The following is a 9,420-nucleotide window of genomic DNA, read 5'->3' as shown; positions in this document are numbered from 1 at the left end:
GTGTGTGTGTGTGTGTATGTGTGGCCTTTCTATATCAAACTATATGCATATATCGTGTGTGTGTTCTTTCTATATCAAACTATATGCATATATCGTGTGTGTGTGTGTGTGTGTGTGTGTGTGTGTGTGTGTGTGTGTGTGTGTGTGTTTGCTGGTCCTGGGGCTTTAACTCATAAGGCCCTAAGGCCTTTTTGCTCAAGGCAAAGTGCTCTAGCACTTGAATCCCTTCTGGCTTTTTGATGGTTAACAGGAGATTAGAATCTCAGATAAGGATTTCCTTGAGCAAGACTGGCTTTGAACTGCAGTTCTGAGTTCTCTGCCTTCTGAATAGCTAGGATTCCAGGCGTGATCTGCTGGTGCCTGTCTGCATCTATGTTCTTTTTTTTTTTTTTTGGGGGGGGGGTCCAGTCATGGGGCCTGAACTCTGGGCCTGGGCACTGTCCCTCAGCTCTTCAGCTCAAGGCTAGCGTTCTACCACTTGAGCCACAGTGCCACTTCTGGCTTTTTTCTTTTTCTTATGTGGTGCTGAGGAATGGAACCCAGGGTCTCTTGCATGCAAGGCAAGCGCTCTACCATTGAGCCACCTTCCCAGCCCCTGCATCTGTATTCTGTGTGGTAATGTTCTCCCATCCCTTAGAAATAATGGTTAGGTTTTTCCAAGCCCTTAAGTTTTATTTCTAAAAATTAGTATATATCTGTATGCCTGCTAGGATACAAACACATCTGAGGAAATAAGTACTTACTTTGTACCCGAGTCTGACAGATGGGCAGTTGGAAAATACAGCCTTACTTAAAATCATTCACCAGAGCAGAATACCTGTCTTATTTAGTGACCTAAGACCAGAGTTGAAATGATTCTTAAACTTTTTGTTTTTGTTTTTGTTTTTTTTGTCGGTCATGGGGCTTGAACTCTGGGCCTGGGCGCTGTCCCTCAGCTCTTCAGCTCAAGGCGAGCGCTCTATCACTTGAGCTACAGTGCCACTTCTGGTTTTCTGGTGGTTTATTGGAGATAGGAGTCTCACGGTCTCTCCTGCCCGGGCTGGCTTTGAACCGCGATCCTCAGATCTCAACCTCCTGAGTAGCTAGGATTACAGGTGTGAGCCACCAGCGCCCGGCTAAACTTTTGAATTAGAGAAGAAACAAAGATCTTCAGTTTTTTTTGTTCTGTTTTGTTTTTTGGTTGGTTGTGGGGCTTGAACTCTGGGCCTGGGCACTGTTCCTCAGCTCTTCAGCTCAAGGCTAGCACTCTACCACTTGAGTCACAGTGCCACTTCCAGTTTTCTGGTGGTTTATTGGAGATAAAGTCTCACAGCCTTTCCTACCCGGGCTGGCTTTGAGCCAGGCTCCTAGGATCTCAGCCTCCTTAGTAGCTAGGATTACAGGTATGAGCCACCGGCACCTGGCTATTCAGGTTTGTCTTTATTAAATCATATATGCAGGCCAGTGGCATTCTCTAGTAATGTCTCTCTTTTGCTGGGTTCAGAACATGGTTCCTTGTTATAAGCATCTTGTTGGCCTTTGCCAAAGCTGACCCAATAAAAATGTGTATTCCTTTCTGCTGGCAGTTTCAAGCTAGAAGCAGGTAGGAACTAACCTCAGAATGAGCACCATAAAGGGAAAGAACTGTGTTAACTAAGGAATCTTGTTTGCAGTTAAATACACTCAGTTCAAACTGGTCTAAGAGATCAAAAGAGGTTTTTATTTGCTAGCTGTCATGGTTCACTGGCTTTAGGGTTAGCTATTGTCAGGGAGCAAATGATTACAGCAAAACCTCATTGAGCTGGGCATGCTGCTCTACAGTAGTAGGGTACTAGCTTAGCATCTATGAGTACTGGGTTTGATCCCAGTACTATGATGGTTCATGGTGGGGAGGGGATGGACCGCTAGTACAATAAAACTATTTAAGAAGTCCAGCTAGGTGCCTGTGGCTCACACCTAGTTACTCAGGAAGCTGAGATCTGAGAATCATGGTTCGAAGCCAGCCTGGGCAGTATAGTCTGAGATACTTAATCCAATTAATCACAGAAAAAGCTGGTAGAGTGCTAGCCTTGAGCAAAAAGGGCTGAAACAGCGCCCAAACCCAGAATTCAAGCTCCAGGACCAGCAAAAAAAAAAAAGTTGATCACTACTACTCAACATTCTTGTAGTAAAGCAAATACAGTAGTAAAGGCTGAGTAAATGGAAAGAATTCCTCTGCCTGCTCTGGAACTCTCTATTTTCCAGCATTCCATTTATTTGAGAGGATCCATCCCTTCCTCATGCTGCACAAGCTCTCTGGATGATTTCAACCTAGCCCCTATATTCAATAACCTCTTGCAAACAGACAGCCTCTAAGAGTTTTACCTGCAGCCCACCTCTTTCCTGATCACCAATCCAGTCACTCTGTGTGCCCCCTGCAAACCCTCATCCTGAAGTCTCACTGGACCACACCTCTACCTTGCAGGACCAGGTGCTCTTCCTGGATTTCTTTCTGGATACCTACCCATGCAGTGACCTCCATCATCTCCATACTCCCGTCCTCAATCTGCTGCACTCAGCATCACAACTTCTGGCTGTCCTCTCCCTTGGGCTCCTCATGCTGCCATTGTCTGGGCCTATTTGCCACCACCTTTGCCCTGCAGCTTGTCCTTTCTGCCACAAAGGAGAGTAATCTTTCATCCCGTGACCATTTTCTCCAACTCCCTGATGTGCTGAGCGGCCAGGATAAAATCACCGTCCTTCTTAGTTCACACACATCCTCCCTGCTCTATCCCAAGTGTCTTGTAGGCCTGCCAGCCTGGCCATCCCCCGTCCTCTAGCCTTTGCATGTGCTCCTCCACCTCAAATGCCCTTCCCTCAAAACCGTTTCCTCCCCTAGTCCTCCCCCTCTCCTCACAAGAACACTGCCCTTCTCCCAGGTTGGGTACTGGCCTCTAGTAGCATAGTCATCCCATATTGCTGTTCCGCTGTCACTGGCAAGTGACTTCCCACCATTGAAAAGCATCATAAGGGCTACCTTTATTATCTCTCTACCTGAGGTGACAGCATAGGGCCTGTGCACTGGTGGTAGGGGGGGCTTGCCCTCCCTGGAACTGAGAACCTAATCAACAAGCCCCAACACATTCTACTGCTGCAGCCGTCATTGAAGCACTGCGGCCACAGGATTCACTGAATCCTCCCCAGGATCTCTTTCAAGGAGAATTTAGAAAAAGCCAAGAGAAATGTTCTAAGTCTCAAAAGACTCATTAGATTAGATGTGGAAAGCTTTTTTTAAAGTGCAACTTGTCTGGGTGCTAGTGTCTCATGCCTTCAATCCTAGCTACTCAGGAGCCTGAAATCTGAGGATTATGGTTTGAAGCCATCCCAGGTAACCAAGTCTGTGAGACTCTTACCTCCAATTAATCTCCAGGAAACCAGAAGTGGAGCTATGGCTCAAAGTGATAGAAGCACAGCTTTGAGCAAAAAAGCTTGGGGAGCCGGGCGCCGGTGGCTCACGCCTGTAATCCTAGCTACTCAGGAGGCTGAGATCTGAGGATCGCGGTTCAAAGCCAGCCCGGGCAGGAGAGACCGTGAGACTCCTATCTCCAATAAACCACCAGAAAACCGGAAGTGGCGCTGTAGCTCAAGTGGTAGAGCGCTCGCCTTGAGCTGAAGAGCTGAGGGACAGCGTCTAGGCCCAGAGTTCAAGCCCCATGACCGACAAAAAAAAAAAAAAAGCTTGGGGACAGCACCCAAAGCTCTGAGCTCAAGCTCCACGATGACCACCACCAAAAAGTGCAACCATTCCCTTTTTCACCTTTATTCTTCTTAGGAAAATCCTGGAGGCTGACATAAAGCAAAACTGTAAGAGTTTGGGTGGGAGGATCTATTTATATACAGTGATCAACAGCTTTGCTCTTTTATCCCAGCCCTTGGGAACAAGCCATTGCTTCCAGATGTGGGACGGAGAGGTACTTACAAGCAGATGTGTACACACTTGGCACACAAGGGGGTCCAACATCTGGGCAATGGGCTTGTGCTGAGGGCTATCTCTGGGCTGCTGAATTGGCAAAAATAACTTCTAAGGCATACCTAGGCTAGAGTATCCTGTGTGTAGTCAACTGTCAGTTCAACAGACGACCTCCTCACATTTCACTTTATCCCCCAAACCCATGCCACACAGGTGCTGCTACCATTTCAAAGGTGAGAACACAGGCTCTAAGGACCTAGTCACCCACCCAGGATTACATAACCCATACTCAAGTCCAATGCCCAGACTCATCCTAGTGCTGCTAGTTATTCACATGGTAATAACGAAAAGGCTTGTTTGTTTTTAACCCATAGAAATGTAGGCCAAAACCCTTCCTTGGTTCTCCAAACAAATTCTTAGAATCTGGCAAGTTAGTTGAAACAAAAAATAATGGTGCCAAGCCAGGCACCGGTGGCTCACGCCTGTAATCCTAGCTACTCAGGAGGCTGAGATCTGAGGGTCCTGTTCAAAGCCAGCCTGGGCAGGAAAGTCCAATAAACCACCAGAAAACTGGAAGTGGCTCTGTAGCTCAACGGGTAGAGCGCTAGCCTTGAGCTGAAGAACTGAGGGACAGCACCCAGGCCCAGAGTTCAAGCCCCACAACGGACAAAAAATAATAATTTAAAAAATAATGGTTCATGTTTGGCCAACTCTTTCTTCTAGTTCATGCCACTATTCCTGAAAATATCTTGGGTTATTTGAGAATTCCTTTGAAGTTCAGCAAGCAAACAGCCAGGTTGATGCCTGGACTGGGTAGCTTAGAACAAATTTCTTTCTCAGTTCTGGAGATTGCGAAGCCCAAGGATAAGGTGAGAGCCCTGTTCCCGGCTCAGAGACCTCTGCCATCTTCTCATTACACCCACACATACAAGAGGCGGCGGGGGAGCGTTCTGGGGCCTCTTTTGTGGGCTTGTGTTGGAGTTAGGACTTCAGTGTGAATTCTGGGGGACACAAGCAGTCAGACCAGAGCAGCTCTCGTCTCACGAGCAAGGCACGGAGGAGGGCTGGGGGGGGGGCACGTGTCTGCCGCACAGGTGAGTGGGCTCCGTTGGAGCTGCGATCTCTGCCAGCTGGCTTCCTAGCCCAGCAGCTACTGACGTGCCACGAGAGGACACGTGTGGTGGCACTGGATGAGCTGAGCAGCGTGAGGGCAGCATGAACTGATCAGCTGAAAAGTCATTTGTCAGAGGTCAGAACCGTTCCCAAGAGCCAACGGAGGAAAGGGAGGCCGCCGGAGCCTTGGCTGGAGAGGGCAGCTGGAAGGGCGACAGGCCTGGAAAGACTTATCAAGGTCTTTTTTTTTTCTCCACAAGCAAATGGGTGAGTCAGAGTGAGCACTTCTGTTTCCTGGGGCTGTTGTTGAACTGAAGACCCCGAAGAACTGGGGATGGGCTCTGAGAACCTGCTCTGTTGTCGGGCTGTTTTTCACCAGCCTGGATGTCATCAACCACCCCCAGGGGCCCAGGGTAACATCCCGCCTCCAGCCCTCCCTCCTCTCCTGTGGAGACATCACTGGGTTTCAATGTGCTTTTCATTCTCTTGGCTGTCTGAGAAAATGCTCATCACTGTTTCCATTGCTAGCCCTTCCCCTTCAGGACAGGGGCCCAAGCTCAGGGAACCTGTGTTTAGACCAACATTTGGCAGCCTGGGCTCTCACTGGAGTGATTTTCCGCCTCTGCCTTTTCTCCCGTAGAGATCCTTTCTGTGTATTGACACTGGAAAGCAGGATTGAATAGGCCTAAAGGGTTGTTTTTTTGTTTTATTTTGGTGCTGGTACTGGAGGTTGAACTCAGGGCCTGAGCAATGTCCCTTAGTTTTTTGTGCCCAAAGCTGGTACTCTACCATTTGAGCCACAGCTCCACTTCGGGCTCTTCACTGTTAAGAAAGAGTTAAGAGTCTCAGAGACTTTCTTGACTGGGCTGACTTCAAACTGTAATCCTCAGATCTCAGCCTCTTCAGTAGCTAGGATTACAGGTGTGAGTCACTGACAGATGTACAAAAAAGTGCCATTAGTTTAATTTTAAGAGGAAAACAATTCTTGGTAAAGTTTTTTGGTTTAGGTTTTTTGTTGTTGTTGGTGGTGGTGGTCGTGGGGCTTGACATCTAGGCCTGGGCACTGTCCCTCAGCTCTTCAGCTCAAGTCAAGCGCTCTACCACTTGAGCCACAACACCACTTCCGGTTTTCTGCTGGTTTTCTTTGGAGTTAAGAGTGGGGGGGTTTGGAAGGTGGCTCAGTGGTAAAGTGCTTGCCTTGTGCATTTGAGGCCCTGAGTTCAATTCCTCAGCACCACATAAGCGAAAAAGCTGGAAGTGGCGCTGTGGCTCAAGTGCTCGCCTTGAGTTGAGGAGCTGAAGGACAGCACCCAGGCCCAGAGTTCAGGCCCCACGACCAGCCAAAAAACAAAAACAAAAAAACACACACAAAAAAAGATAATTTCTTGGGGGGAGATGGGAAGGGCAAACAATGGAGGAGGCAATAATGCTTGATAAGAAATGTACTCATTATCTTGCCCATGTAATTGTAACCCCTCTATATGGTATTTTCACAATTAAAAAAGAGAGAGAAAGAAATTAATGATATGAGCAATAGAAGAGAGGGAGGGAGGATTGTGGAAAAAAAAGAGTCTCAGGGACTTTCCTGCCTGGGCTGGCTTTGAACTGGGATCCTTAGACCTCAGCCTCCTGAATAGCTAGGATTACAGATGTGAGCCACTGGCGCCCGCGGCTCTTTTTCTTTTTTAAAATCAACAATCCTACCTTGCAGTTGAAAACACTGAGCATAATTACTGGAACTTTCATAGAACAGGAAAGGCCAGAAGTCAAATTAATTACCTTCCCACATCCACACAGGAAGCTGGTGGCAGAGTTGGCACTAACTTATTCTAACAGCTAGGTACAAATTTATTCTGCTGTACCAAGTAATTAACAATGACTTATTTTCCCCATTTTAAATTGAGGTCTACAAATAAAGGAAAGTGCAGAGATCTTAAGTACAGATCTTAATAAGCTTTGACAAAACGTATACCTATGCAGTCAACAATACATTCAAAACAAACGTTAACCAGGCAGAGAGGTACATGCCTGTAATCTCAGCTGCTCTCAAGCAGTTCCTGATAAGTTAGGCTAGGAGGGCATTCACAGTAGCACTGTAGTAAGTACAGCATGAAATACCAGCTGCAAAGTCCTTCACTGGAAGCCAAAATAGGCCCTAAAAAAAAAAGGCTGGGGAGTGTAGAAAGGAGGAAGAAAGTTTCATTTTTGGCACCACGAATGCTACTCAAGACTTGTTTCGGATCCCCTGGCTAGGCCGGCATGGACAAGGGGAGGTTTACAGCGGTTCACACGTATGGATGTGAGGTCCACACAAGACAGAAAAAGAGCTTTCCTTCCTAGAAAATAAAGACACCATCTCCAAAAGATCGGCTTCCATGGCTCTGTGTGTAACCAGTCCCTTGGCTTATCTTTCCACTGGGGACTGCCCAGGACAGTGGCCTTTGTGGGCTGTGGAGCTGACCTACGCCACGGGGCGGTGTCACTTCAGGAGATAGCACTGTCCACTGTCCCATGCCATTGAGTCAAAGCCAGGAAGGGAACTGGCTTTGGAGACTGGAAAACTTAGGCTAAGGCTTGCCTGGAACATTGTCTTAAAGCCAAAAATGTTGTCAGGGGCCAGGTAGAGGCAACTTACCAAAAGCCTCAGACATAACTGCGTGAGACAGCACGCAGTGTGTGGTCTCCCCGCGAGGCCGGCGCCAGCGCCCTGTCTGCCCCTGCAGCTTTCCCAGACAGGCAGCTCATGCTCTGGCTAACCCCACCGCCCCCCGCACCACGGCAGAAACCACTGTGCGTGTGCACACGTGCTTTCCACTCAAACTCGGTTCTGAAAACTGGGGAAAGAAACCCAGACCCCGAGAAGTGGACCTCCAGAGTGTCCCCCTCCCCCAAAGAGCCCGATGCCAGGGTGCCCATTTGGAATGGCGAGTGGAGCTGGGTCAAGGCATCTCCTTCCGTACACACCACCACCCTGAGGGGTGCAGCTCCAAAAGGGTTTCTGCTCTTTCTACAGCTTCAAACATAGGCATCTTTTCCATTCATTAAAAAAAATTAAAATGGCTGGGCTGTGGTGTAGGCTGGTGGAGGAACCCTTGCTTAGCATGTGTGAGAAAGGCCCGGGGTTTGAAGACCAGCACTGCAGGAAAAAAAATTTGAGACATTCCTCTTGTGCATTTGGCAGATTGCCCAGGTTGCATTTAGTTGGAATTTTATCACGCTTTTTAGGTGGATCCACAGCTCACTGGTTTCTATGGGACAAAAGACTTCCAAATATGCGGCTTTCATGTGGTCTCACCCGACGCCCAGATGTGAGCAGCAGGCCCATGTCTTAGGCAGGCTAACTGCGCACAGCAAGCGATGGCCTGGTCCAAGGACTGGCTCACTGGCGAAAGGTGTTGTGATGGGGAGCTGGCTGAAGTAGGGCCATGTATTACGCATCATATTGCCAAAGGCCCAAAGGACAGAGAATGTGGTCTCCTCCTCCTAAGGAGTCCAAATTTGTTCTTGGGTTGGTTTGAATCATTTCAGCTTATCAAGGACAAGGTCCTGAGTTCAAATTCTACTTCCACTAAAAAAAGTACCTATTTTTTTGTGTGTATAGGTCCAGAGCCTGGACACTGTCCCTGAGCTTCTTTTACTCAAGGCTAGTGCTCTACCATTTGACCACCAGCTCCATTTTCGGCTTTTTCTAAGTAGTTTATTGGAGATAAGGGTGTCACAGACTTTCCTGATTGGGCTAGCTTTGAACTGTGATCCTAGGATCTCAGCCTCTTGAGTAGCTAGGATTACAGGCATGAGCCACTGGTGCTACCAGGCAAAAGTTTTTTTAGAATGTTTTTTGTGTGTATGTTGCTGGGGATTGAATCCAGAGCTTCGTGACTATTGAACACACGTGTTCTAGCACTGAGCTACATCTCAGTCCCCAAACTGATCTTTTAAAAAGGCCAATATTAACATGGATCAATGACACAAAGGATATCCAGTGAAAAGTGCCCCTTGTAACCCTAGGCCCTGGCCATTTCCTTTCCCTCCCCACCAGTCCTATTCATGGTGGGTTTCTTGTGTATCTAGGCAGATATTTTATTTTATTTTTTGGGTCCAATCGTGGGGCCTGAACTCTGGGCCTGGGCGCTGTCCCTTAGCTCTTCAGCTCAAGGCTAGCGCTCTACCACTTGAGCCACAGCGCCACTTCTGGCTTTTCTTTTTTCTGTTTATGTGGTGCTGAGGAATGGAACCCAGGGCCTCATGCATGCAAGGCAAGCGCTCTACCACTGAGCCACCTTCCCAGCCCCTAGGCAGATATTTTAGCATGTAAAAGCAAAACCTAACCCTCTTTCAGCTTTTTAAAAATAGAATGGCATGCGGCACCGCTGTTCTAC

This window comes from Dipodomys merriami, unplaced genomic scaffold (genome assembly GCF_024711535.1).
Source record: "Dipodomys merriami isolate MVZ:Mamm:240054 unplaced genomic scaffold, mDipMer1.0.p SCAF_134, whole genome shotgun sequence".
Classification (NCBI taxonomy): Eukaryota; Metazoa; Chordata; class Mammalia; order Rodentia; family Heteromyidae; genus Dipodomys; species Dipodomys merriami.
Note: the sequence above shows the minus strand (reverse complement) of the source record.